This window comes from Colossoma macropomum, unplaced genomic scaffold (assembly GCF_904425465.1).
Source record: "Colossoma macropomum unplaced genomic scaffold, Colossoma_macropomum, whole genome shotgun sequence".
Classification (NCBI taxonomy): Eukaryota; Metazoa; Chordata; class Actinopteri; order Characiformes; family Serrasalmidae; genus Colossoma; species Colossoma macropomum.
Genome location: NW_023494798.1, coordinates 3,890,551 through 3,904,520, shown reverse-complemented (window position 1 = coordinate 3,904,520; position 13,970 = coordinate 3,890,551). Strand labels below are relative to the sequence as shown.

At 40.7% G+C, this 13,970-nt stretch overlaps 2 pseudogenes; both read right to left on the bottom strand.

The window, feature by feature from the left end:
* Positions 1-479: 479 nt before the first annotated feature.
* LOC118818461 lies at positions 480-3,731 on the bottom strand (annotated as a pseudogene).
* Positions 3,732-10,495: 6,764 nt separating this feature from the next.
* LOC118818460 lies at positions 10,496-13,953 on the bottom strand (annotated as a pseudogene).
* Between the last annotated feature and the right edge of the window lie 17 nt (positions 13,954-13,970).

The following is a 13,970-nucleotide window of genomic DNA, read 5'->3' as shown; positions in this document are numbered from 1 at the left end:
TAAAAGGGCTATAAGGCACTTATATTAAAAATTTTGTTTCATTTGGCTTTGCACATTATTATCTACCATCAATTAAGTGCTAAAAAGGAATTTAAACTGCTTAAATAAAAAAATCTATTAAGAAAGTTGTGATTTATAATAATGTTATAAAACTTATCATGAATCAGGAAATTTATAAAAGCTCTTCAACGACAGTGCTGCAAGTACAATTTCTTGAGAAGTGAAAATCTCAAGGAGACTTGAAGGGTGTTTTACTCATAAGGTGTTTCTTGGTATTCTGCTCTGGCCTAAACATGATTATGAAACACTTGGGAGCAAAAATGCAAATAATCAAACCAAAGCTTGAGGCCAGAATAGCAAATATCTCTACAGCTACAGTGAACTTTCCAGGAGAGCTGACATAAGCTGGGATAAAGGTAACCCAGACTGCACAGAATATGAGCATGCTGAATGTGATGAACTTGGCTTCATTAAAGTTATCAGGCAGCTTCCGAGCTAGAAAAGCCAAAATAAAACACAAAAGAGCCAGAAAACCTATATAACCAAGCACAGCCCAGAAGCCTGTGAGTGAACCGAATCCACATTCCAGTATTATCCTTTCTTTATATTGTTTTAGATTTTTGAAGGGGAGAGGAGGAGATATTGTCAACCAAAGAACACAAATTAGGACCTGTATGAGAGTGAAAACAAGAACACTGAGTCTCTGCTGTGGAGGCCCAAACCATTTCATGGCATTACTGCCTGGAAGTGTAGCTCTGAAGGCCATTAACACCACTAGCGTTTTCCCCAGAACACAGGAGATGCAGAGGACGAAGGTGATCCCAAACGCTGTGTGGCGCAGCATACAGGACCACTCAGAGGGCTGACCAATGAAAGTAAGTGAGCAGAGGAAACACAGAGTCAGTGAGAAGAGCAGCAGGAAGCTCAGCTCTGAGTTGTTGGCTCGGACGATGGGGGAGATTCTGTGTTTATAGAAGACAGCAGCCACATATACAGCTATGAAGGCCCCAGTGATGGAGAATGCTGTCAGAATGATGCTCAGAGTGTCGTCCCAGGACAAGAACTCCACAGGCTTGGGGAGGCAGCGATCATGCTGGGCGTTGGGCCAGAACTCAGGAGGACAGTGTATGCAGTTCAAAGAGTCTGAGAGATTAGAAAAACATATTCAGAATCTTAAATTAAATAGAACAAAAAGCAGATAATAAAAAACAAACAAACAAGCAACTCAAATCTATAACAAAAGTGAATTTTGTACTATGATAAACAACCTGTGATACACAGAAAATGCATATAACCTTATATTAGACAGAACCACAAGGGAGTAAAAAACAAAAAACAAAAAAAAACAAAACAAATCATCACTCTCCCCAGTAAAAGTTTCCACTCTATTGTGATGCACAACCTGTGTTGTTACTGATCTCTCCTTCTGCACATGGTATACAGTCATAGCAGCAGACTGGCTTTCCTTTCTGCACAGCCTTCCTGGTCCCTGGAGGACAGCTCTCACTGCACACAGACACTGGAACCTGAAAGACATTAGACAAAAGGAAATTATTCATAGTATGTAGTCCATTTATGCACAGGTTACTCTTTTTCTTGCTCTAGTAAAACAATATTTGAAGTGTTGCTGTGTACCTCGGTCTGTCCCCCCAGCCAGCTGATAGCGCTGCTCATACTTATCTCTTGTCCTCTTGGTTTGGATGAGTCATAACGGCCGACTGTGACAAAATCTATAGAGCCATCTTTTTTTACCTGCCAGTTTATGAGCTCATAGACGGCTATAGGATCACCGTTGGAGTCAAATGTGACCTGATAATCATTTTTTGTAGTGAAGTTCACTCTCTTGAGCTGGTCGAGTATCTGGAGTGGTGGAATTTGAAAAATTGCGAAGGGAACTGTGAACTATTATTTAAATACTATTAATGAGCATCAATTCAATATGGTGACTAACCGATATCATATATTATACAAAAAAAAGATATTGTGCTTATTTCAACTTCTAAAGCAAGGTAGGGAGCTCTTTTTAAATGTAGTACTTTCATACCTGCCATGAGGCGAATTTTGCGCTCTTGTCGCACTGCGTGTCATTGCAGATTACACCGTGGATGGCATGCGCTATGGCATACGTAGCTTTGTATACCATGTTAGTGATGCGCAGCTGCGAAGTGTCTGTATATGGGTTCTGCAGCGCGCGGATATCCTCGCTGCCGTTACATTTCCGTGCGCCCCCTGAGGAGCCTTTTAGGCTACAGCTGAACGAGCTCTCCCAAAACTCCGTCAGCAGAGCTGTTTTCGATGCTTGTTCTGGAGAGAGATCCAGAAGAAACTCACGAAGACCTGGAATCACTGAGCGGGGGATGCCAAATCCTATCGCCCCAGCGCACATGTTAAATTTTCGAAAATCTGGATGGGTGATCCACGTCTCGCTGCCTATCCACTGAATGGGAGGCGGCGGCTGTCTTGTCAGCTCCTCCAACAGAAGGTTCATTTCGCCTTCGTGAAGAAACGCTACTATTACCCGGGCTGTTGATCTGCGGATGACGTTTGCCACTCTCTCCAGTTTACTGCGCGGATCTGTTCTGTAGTAAGACTCGGAGTACTCCACACAGATGCCCTCCTCCTGCGCAGCCTTTAGAAATGACGCCATTCCATTATTTCCGTAGTCTGTGTCGCTGCGCACTGCCCCAATCCATGTCCAACCAAAATGCTTGACTAGTCTTGCTAGTGCGGCCGCTTGGTGGTGGTCACTAGGTATGGTCCTGAAGAAGGCAGGATACTGACGCTTATCGCTCAGACATGCGCAGGTTGCGTAGTGACTCACCTGTTATTCAGTATAGAAAAGAGGTGAAAACATTATTTAAGACGGCTGTTTGAATTCATGCATTCATTTTAGGGATTTAATGTGGTTCTTCTACTACTAAACGCCTAAAGCACTGGACATAACTAAGTATGTTACACTATCATTGGCTACATTTTAAAATCACTGTCCTCTCATAAATAATAACGAGCTAGATTTTAATACTACACTGTTCGGTCTAGCCTACAGTCACCTCTGGAATTCCAAAAAGACCCAGCATTCTGGTCATGCTCATTGAGGGGGAGGAATTAGACTCTCCCACCACAGCCAGAACAGCAGCGGCTGTAGATTTTGAACAGGAATCAGTATCATTGAAAAATGGTTCCATGCCGTTTACAAACTGAAATGCAACTTTAATAGCCATCGGTACTTCCGCGCACGAGTCGTATATCTGGTATCCTAACGTGATTCCCGGCAGGAGATCTGTTCTGTTGTTGATCTCTTGGATGGTGAACTCCATGGAACGAGCGAAGCGCAGATCTCTGAAATCCATACTGTTTAGAAACAAAAGATACACAAAATTCAAACAAAATGAGAGTTTCTGTTGTTTCAGTTATTATTTGCAACTGTCACTAATACAAATGAGGTACATGACTGCAAAAGGTGGCAGTTTGATTATTAAGATCACTTTGAAATGCTCTCTGCAACTCTTCACTCCACACTCATAGACAGACCTCCCTGTGCACTGCGGCTGTAGTGGCTGTGTGGTGTAGGTGTTCTGCTCTGATCTCGTGTAGAAATGAAAAGAAAAAATCCCTCCTATTATAAAGTCTCCATTCATGTAAAGACTAGGTAACTGAGGCTGAGCCCACAGCCTGCAGCTGACCGGGTCAGCTTTACATGCTGATGGACTGAGACCAGTTACCCAAAGCATAGATACAAACATTAAATTTGAAGTGAGCCGCATGCTCTCTATTTCCCAGCCCTCTGAAGCCCAGGGTGGCTGCCTTTAAGTAGCCACCTTATTATGATGCCCTGAGGGCATGTGCTTAGATTCAGGAGGCGTGGTTATGTCTTGAATAATTAATGCAGGGGTGGACATAACTGCGTCATTTAATAGCAATATCAAATAAATACAACATCATGAAGTATGTAATCATTGGCAGTTGACAATCATGAGGTGGAGCGCGAAACGGGGGATTTCTGTTCAGACTCTGAACTTAATATCACATATAAAAAGAAATACCTTCTCAAAAGATAAGGATTTTAATATAGAAGTGCAATCTGAAATTACTGGAAGGCCTTTTTTCGTGGAAAAATTAGTTTGCTCACCATGATACATGATTATTAAGTATCATTTAAGTGGTACATGTGAAAAACCTATACACATTTGCACAATACAATGCAGTTTAATTAAATATATTTGTTAATGAGGCTATTATGTACACATAAGCCTAATAATAAATCAGCACTTTTATATAAGGTGCTGAACTACAGCGCTACATGTAGAGTTTGTGTGAAAGTCTCAAAGCATGTCAGTAAATTCAAGGTGGCAGTAAATTTAATGTGGAGAGAAACTGAAGGTAGCACTGATTTTAAGGTGGTAGTGAATTTAACATATCAGTAAACTTAAGGTGGCACTACATTTAAGGTAACACTGAATTTAAAATAGCAGTGCATTTAAGGTAGCCACAACTTTAAGAAAGAATTGATTTTAAGGTATTAGTGGTATTAAGGGAGCACTGGTTTTACGGTAGAAGTGTATTTAGGGCAGCAACAATTTAAGGTAGCAGTGCATTTAAAGTGGCACTGAATTTAAGGTAACAGTATATTTCAGATACCAGTAAAATTAAGGTGGCAGTGCATTTAAAAGTAGCATGAGATTTAAGGTAGCAATGAATTTAAGGTTTCAGTAAACTTAAAGTAACGGTCAATATAAGCCAGCATTTAATTTAAGGTGGCAGTGGATTCAAGGTAGCAACAAGGTTAAATTATCAGTAAATTTACGGTGCAAGAGGACTAAGGATATCAATAAATTTGAGGTGGCAGTGAAATTTAAGGAAGCAGTGGATTTAAGATTCCAGTGTATTTGATTACATAGGAGCCACTTTGCAACACCTTAGCAACAACCTGGAACACCATAGATCTGCACTAGCGACATCTAAGCAACACTTTAGCACCGATCAGCGGTCTTTAATGTTTTGAAGCAATTAGCTGGCTTTTTCAAGCCAACTTATAGTTCATTCACAATTTTTCCCTTTCTAGTTACATTTATTCTACGCTCAATAAATGCATTTTTTCCTGTCCCATACTTTTTTAACCTAGAACTACAAAACGTTGCAGGATCATAAGACCTTTACCTGATTAGGTTGCTTGTGCTTTTCTTAGCAATCGAATGTGTGGTTTTCGTAAAACAGCTGTTCAAAGATATATTTTTTTCCCATTGCCAATAAATTGTCAGAATGTTCGGGACATTCAAATCTAACTGCCACAAATGATGTCACAATGCACATTTCTCACACAGACAGTCATACACAGTACACACAGACTCACACGCTTACAGCCGAATCCACAGCAATATCAACACGAATAATGTATTCAAGGTGGAACTGCATTTAAGAAAGCACTGAATTTAATGTGGCTGTGAATTTAAGGTATCAGTAATTTTAAAATGTCAGTGGATTTAAGGTAGCATTGTATTTATAATAATATTATAAATATATAAATATAAATATTATAAATAAATATTAATATTTTTTATGTATCTGTAAATTTAAGGTGGCAGGCGATATAAGGTATAAAATGAAATAGTAATTTGATATTTAGTTTTGAGTATTTTGGTCTCAACCAAAGAGTGAGAGGAGTCTGGTCTTATGTGGCTGGAAATGAGTTTTTTGGCAAAAATAACCATCAAGTGAACAAAATTTCAGGTAGGGTCTTTGGCAGCACATACAATACTGATGATTAGGTTTAGGTGTTTAACTTGTGTGCTGTGTTGATTTTCATCTCATCTGTCTGATTTTAACCTAATAATGATGTCATCTTCTGTGGGCACAAGTTGTGCCTGTGGTGAAAGCACATTTCATACTGAAGTGTGTTGTTGATTATTGAAGTGAAGGATTGTGTGTGTTTATGTGAATCCAGCATTCTGGTTGATGTCAGTTGACACAATCTTGCTATTGTTTTCTATCAGAGCTGAAGCTTTGGGAAAGACTAGTAATGAGTTTGAGCACATGTTGACTGCACTACTGTCAGCATTTTGTATGGCATTATGTTATGACATTGCAGTAGCTGACATAAGATGCATTATATTGACAGGCTGGGGTTCCATTTCAGAATGTGAACCAGTCAAGCCCTTTCATCTGCTTCTCATCCCTTGTTTGTGGGTGCTTGATGTTTTTGTCTAAGGGCAGGTGCTAGGGAAGCCAGGACAAAAGGAGTTCTAAACAATGACCATGTCTTTATTAAATTAAAAAAAAAAAAGCACCACAATGTGTGCAATATTTACAAGTTACAAGAAAACAAAACAAAAAATGTTACGAGGTCTGCAGGACTCTCACAAAGACACTAGTCTGTTCTGCCCATCCCCTCCCAGTCTCAAGCCTCCACTCTAATGTGAAGCTCTACCATTTTCATACAATGAATTCCTGCCAAACCCAAACAGGTTAAACCATTCAGTGGTGCCATATTTTGAGGTAAACACTGTTTTTTCTTTTACAGGTCTGTTTGGGAGAGCTGTGGGAAAACCAAAGCCCCCCTTCATGAAAAGCAGGTGGTTTCTACCCCTACCTCATAGCATGACACACTTAATGTATGTGTGCCTTTTTTTTTCTTTCCCCGAGGATTTCAAAGATAAGTGTACACTTTATTCATCATTTTTCCCCACACTTCTTTAGATGCAGGGTTAGATGTATGCATATCCTGTAGCTCAATGTGTTTTCATATGTCAAAGTACACGCTGTGCACTCTGATATGGTCACTCTCTTTGCAGTGTTTGAACAGTTTGTTCTTCATTTTTTGAGAGCCAGCAGAAAGCACAGTTTTTTCTTTGAGAGTTCATGATATAGCATGTTAAAATCAGACGTCATCACAGTCTCATTGTGGCAAACATGGGGTGGACCTGCTGTAACCGTGGTCCTCATTAAGATTACTAAGGACAGTAGCATTGGGAGCCCCTCCGAGGTGCAGGCAGCCTATTGCTCCCTGCTCTTGCAGCCCCCTATGGTCTCTCTTTCTTGGCAGCTACAATTGGACATAATCTGATCAAAGTCATCATTTATTCCAAGATGAACTTCTTCCCTTCTGATTTCCCACTCTATCAATAGTTTGAGGACACCCATCCAGGTACCTGCATGCATACAGTCATCAGGTAGGCCTCCACAGTTTGTTAGAGGTTGGTAGACAATGCAGGTCAGTGACATTTCACAATTATCTTCCTTTCTCACTCCTGTAAGTCAAATGTCAGCGGAGGATGCTGAGAATATGGATATACCATCAGACCACAATTATATTCTAATCCTGACTGACTATGCCATCTGTTACCTGGAACCCATCAACTTAAAAAAGGCTTCTAGAGCAATTATACCTTATCTTGTACTACTTGAAGTCGGAACACCAAAGCACCTCTTGTTGATCCAAAGGATGCATTTTATTTAAAGTTCTGCAAACCTCCTTCAGCTAAAATAGCTTTACTGGTACAACTAATGACCTGGTGAGCAGTTAAATCATTCCCTGGCACTCCTGTGGAGTTTTACTGGAACATGAGTGTTCATGGGACTTCCTACATCTATGTCTGCTTTTTAAGGCACATGAGGTGCTCTTTGACCAGTTTTGTCTATTCAAACTATCATGTATCCAGAACATATCATCAAACAGCACATATGCCCAACAATCCAAATAAAACACTTACATAGCTCTGACCTCAACCCCATTAATCAAATTTTGGAATTAATTGGAATGCTGACTGCTAGGCAAGTTCTGACCTTGCTACTAGTCTTTATGCTCAACAAAAGCAAATGCAAGCACCCATGGTCCAAAACCTACTAGAAAGCCTTCCCAGATGAGTGAAAACAATTTTGCCAACAGCGAAGTTCAACAGCAAATATTGGTTCAAAAAGCATATATACACTATATTGCCAAAAGTATTCACTCGTCTGCCTTCACAAGCATGTGAACTTGTTTGACATCCCATTCTTAATCCATAGGGTCTAATATGATGTCGGCCCACCCTTCGCAGCTTTAACAGCTTCAACTTTTCTGGGAAGGCTTTCCACAATGTTGAGTGTATTCATGAAAATTGTTGAGCATTCTTCCAGAAGCGCATTTGTGAGGTCAGACACTCATGTTAGACGAGAAGACCTGGCTCACATTCTCTGTTCTAATTCATCCCAAAGGTGTTCTATCTGTTCCCACAAAATTGGGAACATGAAACTGTCCAAAATCTCTTGGTCTGCTGAAGCATTAAGAGTTTCTTTCACTGGAACTAAGGGGCCGAGCCCAACTAAGGGGCCGAGCCCAACTGAAAAACATCCCCACACCATAATTCCCCCTCCACCAAACTTTACACTTGGCACAATGCAGTCAGACAAGTACCATTCTCCTGGCGACCACCAAACCCAGACTCGTTCATTGGATTAAGTGATTTGTCACTCCAGAGAACACGTCTCCACTGCTCTAGAGTCTAGTGGCGGCACTTTACACCACTGCATTCGACGCTTTGCATTGCGCTTGGTGACGTAAGGCTTGGATGCAGCTGCTCAGCCATGGAAACCCATTCCATGAAGCTCTCTATGCACTGTTTTTGAGCTAATCTGAAGGCCACATGAAGTTTGGAGGTCTGTAGCGATTGACTCTGCAGAAAGTCGGCGACCTCTGTGCAGTATGCGCCTCAGCATCCGCTGACCCCGCTCTGTCATTTTGCGTGGCCCACCACTTCGTGGCTGAGTTGCTGTCATTCCCAATCGCTTCCACTTTGTTATAATACCACTGACAGTTGACTGTGGAATATTTAGTAGCAAGGAAATTTCACTACTGGACTTGATGCACAGGTGGCATCCTATCACGGTACCACACTGGAATTCACTGAGCTCCTGAGAGCGACACATTCTTTCACTAATGTTTATAGAAGCAGTCTGCAGGCCTAGGTGCTTGGTTTTATACACCTGTGGCCATGGAAGTGATTGAAACACCTGAATTCAATGATTTGGATGGCTGAGTGAATATTTTTGGCAATATAGTGTAGATGCGACGCCTGGGTGTCCACAGACTTAAGCCCATCTACTGTAATTATTAAAGTAATTATGCTCATCATTCCCCTATAGCACTGAATGACATGAAGGCTTGTTTTCCATAAACAAAGCAGCCAGGGGTCAGTGATGCTCTACATATCTAATAGAGATGAAACATAAAACAAATGACTGTCATTATTTTTTCTTGAGAAAAATGTGATAGATAAAAATGTCATGTGAGAAGAGCAACACAACAAAGCATCCACAATATTTATTTATAGGTGTTTTTACACTCTTAAAATGAAAGGGCTTAAAAAAGTGATTTTTTGGTTCCCTAAAGAATGATGTTTAAAAAGATTTTGGGAGTGTAAATGTAATATTTACATTATCTGGAGGTTCTTTCAACTATAAAACTCTTCACAATCACACATCTCATTTATTTAAATGGTTTGCTAAAGAACCAGCTGTTTTCAGGGAAGTGGTTTTTGTGTGGCATTACGCCTAAAAAAAATATATATACATATACAAATATATATATATATATATATATATATATATATATATATATATATATATATATATATATATATATAGTTCACCATCTTCTCTGATACTGAACAATGGTTCTTTTAAATAATGCATCAAACTACACAAGTGGGCCAAAAACAGAATTATTTATACACATTTCAAGTATGTCAAGGGGTGTAAATTGTTTGTTATTAATTATAAAAATGAGAAGCAGCCACCATAGATAGACCTGGAACACAAAGCTCTATATCTAATATTTCATTGTGTAGTACTTCATTGTCCTTGTACACTGATTTCAATATTAGCAGTGATGATATTCATATAATGTAAACTGAAAAAATCCATTTATGTGAAAGACACTGTGTGTACCTAGTTTTTCTCCTTTTTGATAGTGTGGTTCAGGCTAATTCCCTTCCAATAGCTTGGTCTCTAACTTATCATAAATGTTTCTTCCGAATTGTAGAAGCAGCTTATGCACCATAATTGGACTTTTCAACTCAATGGATGAAAATAAAAATTGCCAGTTCATTTACATAAGGGAATGTAATTAGCTGAATTAAAGAAATTAGAATATTATTGCACTGAGTGATGTGGAAGAGAGAGAGAGAGAGGGAAATCCTAGCCAGCAAATCACAGATAGGAGCGTCACATTACTTGTTTAATATCACATGTAATAAGTAATACATTCTTAAAGCAACCATACAGGTTCCATGTTTATATAGAAGTATTACTTAAAACTAAGGCACTTGTATTAACAATTACGTTTCATTTGGCATTGTACATTAGTATCTACTAAGTGCTAAAAAGGAATTTAAACTGCTTAAATAAATAATGTATTAAGAAAGTTGTTATATATAAAAATGTTATAAAACTAATCATGAATCATGAAATTTTATATAACTTCTTGAACGACAGTGCTGCAAGTACAATTTGTGTGAAAATCTCAAGGACACTTGGAAGGTGCTTTACCCATAAGGTGTTTCTTGGTATTCTGCTCTGGTCTAAACATGATTATGAAACACTTGGGAGCAAAAATGCAAGTAATCAAACCAAAGCTTGAGGCCAGAATTGCAAATATCTCTACAGCTACAGTGAACTTTCCAGGAGAGCTGACATAAGCTGGGATAAAGGTGATCCACACTGCACAGAATATGAGCATGCTGAATGTGATGAACTTGGCTTCATTAAAGTTATCAGGCAGCTTCCGTGCTAGAAAAGCCAAAATGAAACACAAAAGAGCCAGAAATCCTATATAACCCAGCACAGCCCAGAAACCTATAGCTGAACCTAATCCACATTCTAAGATAATCCTTTCCTTGTATTGCCTTAGATTCTTGAAGGGGAGAGGAGGAGATATTGTCAACCAAAGAACACAAATAAGGACCTGTATTAGAGTGAAGGTGAGAACACTGAGTCTCTGCTGTGGAGGCCCAAACCATTTCATGGCATTACTGCCTGGAAGTGTAGCTCTGAAGGCCATTAACACCACTAGCGTTTTCCCCAGAACACAGGAGATGCAGAGGACGAAGGTGATCCCAAATGCTGTGTGGCGCAGCATACAGGACCACTCAGAGGGCTGACCAATGAAGGTGAGTGAACAGAGGAAACACAGAGTCAGTGAGAAGAGCAGCAGGAAGCTCAGCTCTGAGTTGTTGGCTCGGACAATGGGGGAGATTCTGTGTTTGTAGAAAACAGCAGCCACATATACAGCTATGAAGGCCCCAGTGATGGAGAATGCTGTCAGGATGATGCTCAGAGTGTCGTCCCAGGACAGGAAACTCCACAGGCTTGGGGAAGCAGCTGTCACGCTGACTGTTGGGCCAGAACTCAGCAGGACAGTGTATGCAGTTCAAAGAGTCTGAGAGATTAGAAAAACACATTCAGAATCTTAAATTAGATTGAACAAAAGCAGATAATAAAAAAAACAAACAACTCAAATCCACAACAAAAGTGAATTTTGTACTATGATACACAACCTGTGATACACAGGAAATGCATATAACCTCATATTAGACAACCACAAGGGAGTAAAAAAAACAAAAAAAAACAAAAAACAAATCATCACTCTCCCCAGTAAACGTTTCCACTGTATAATGATAACGTAACCTGTCTCGCTACTGATCTCTCCCTCTGCGCATGGTATACAGTCATAGCAGCAGACTGGCTTTCCTTTCTGCACAGCCTTCCTGGTCCCTGGAGGACAGCTCTCACTGCACACAGAAACTGGAACCTGAAAGACATTAGACAAAAGCTAATTATTCATAGTATGTAGTCCATTTATGCACAGGTTACTGTTTTTCTTGCTCTAGTAAAACAATATTTGAAGTGTTGCTGTGTACCTCGGTCTGTCCCCCCAGCCAGCTGATAGCACTGCTCATACTTATCTCTTGACCTCTTGGTTTGGATGCGTCATAAAGGCCGACTGTGACAAAATCTATAGAGCCGTCTTTTTTAACCTGCCAGTTTATGAGCTCATAGACGGCTATAGGATCACCGTTGGAGTCGAATGTGACCTGATAATCATTTTCTGTAGTGAAGTTCACTCTCTTGAGCTGGTCGAGTATCTGGAGTGGTGGAATTTGAAAGATTTCGAAGAAAACTGTGAACTATTATTTAAATACTATTAATGAACATCAATTCAGTATGGTGACTAACCGATATCATATATTATTTCATCTTCTAAAGCACGGTAGGGAGCTTTTTTAAATGTAGTACTTTTATACCTGCCATGGTGCGAATTTTGCGCTCTTGTCGCACTGCGTGTCATTACAGATAACACCGTGGATGGCATGCGCTATGGCATACGTAGCTTTGTACACCATGTTAGTCACGCGCAGCTGCGACGTGTCTGTATATGGGTTCTGCAGCGCGCGGATGTCCTCGCTGCCGTCACATTCCCGCGCGCCCTCTGAGGAGCCTTTTAGGCTACAGCTGAACGAGCTCTCCCAAAACTCCGTCAGCAGAGGCGATTTCAGTGCTTGTTCTGGAGAGAGTTCGAGAAGAAACTCACGAAGACCTGGAATCACTGAGCGGGGGATGCCAAATCCTATCGCCCCAGCGCACATGTTATATTTTCGAAAATCTGGATGGGTGATCCACGTCTCACTGCCGATCCACTGAAGGGGAGGCGGCGGCTGTCTTGTCAGCTCCTCCAACAGAAGCTTTAAATCGCCTTCGTGAAGAAACGCTACTATTACCCGGGCTGTTGATCTGCGGATGACGTTTGCCACTCTCTCCACTTTACTACGAGGATCTGTTCTGTAAAACACCTCGGAGTACTCAACACAGATGAGCTCGTCTTGCGCAGCCTTTAAAAACGACGTCATTCCATTATTTCCGTAGTCGGTGTCGCTGCGCACTGCCCCAATCCATGTCCAACCAAAATGCTTGACCATTCTTGCTAGTGCGGCCGCTTGGTGGTGGTCACTAGGTATGGTCCTGAAGAAGGCAGGATACTGACGCTTATCGCTCAGACATGCGCAGGTGGCGAAATGACTCACCTGTTATTCAGTACAGAAAAGGGGTGAAAACATTATTTAAGACGGCTGTTTGAATCATGCATTCATTTTAGGGATTTAATGTGGTTCTTCTACTACTAAACGCCTAAATCACGGGACATAACTAAGTATGTTACACTATCATTGACTACATTTTAAAATCACTGTCCTCTCATAAATAATAACGAACTAGATTTTAACACTGTTCGGTGCAGCCTACAGTCACCTGTGGAATTCCAAAAAGACCCAGCATTCTGGTCATGCTCATTGAGGGGGAGGAATAAGAATCTCCCACCACAGCCAGAACAGCTGCGGCTGTAGATTTAGAACAGGAATCAGTATCATTGTAAAAATGGTTCCATGCCGTTTGCAAACTGAAATGCAACTTTAACAGCCATCGGCACTTCAGCGCACGAGTCGTGTATCTGGTATCCTAACGTGATTCCCGGCAGGAGATCTGCTCTGTTATTGATCTCGTGGATGGTGAACTCCATGGCACGAGCGAAGCGCAGATCTCTGAAATCCATACTGTTTAGACACATAATATGCACAACATTTAAACAAAATGAGTTATTGTTGTTCGTTATTATTTGCAACTGTCAGTAATGCAAATGAGGTACATGACTGCAAAAAGTGGCAGTTTGATTATAAAGATCACTTTGAAATGCTCTCTGCAACTCTTCACTCCACACTCATACACAGACCTCCCTGAGCACTGCGGCTGCAGTGGCTGTGTGGTGTAGGTGTTCTGCTCTGATCTCGTGTAGAAATGAAAAGAAAAAATCCCTCCTATTATAAAGTCTCCATTCATGTAAAAACTAGGTAACTGAGGCTCAGCCCACAGCCTGCAGCTGACCGGGTCAGCTTTACATGCTGATGGACTGAGCCCAGTTACCCAAAGCATAGATACAAACATCATTA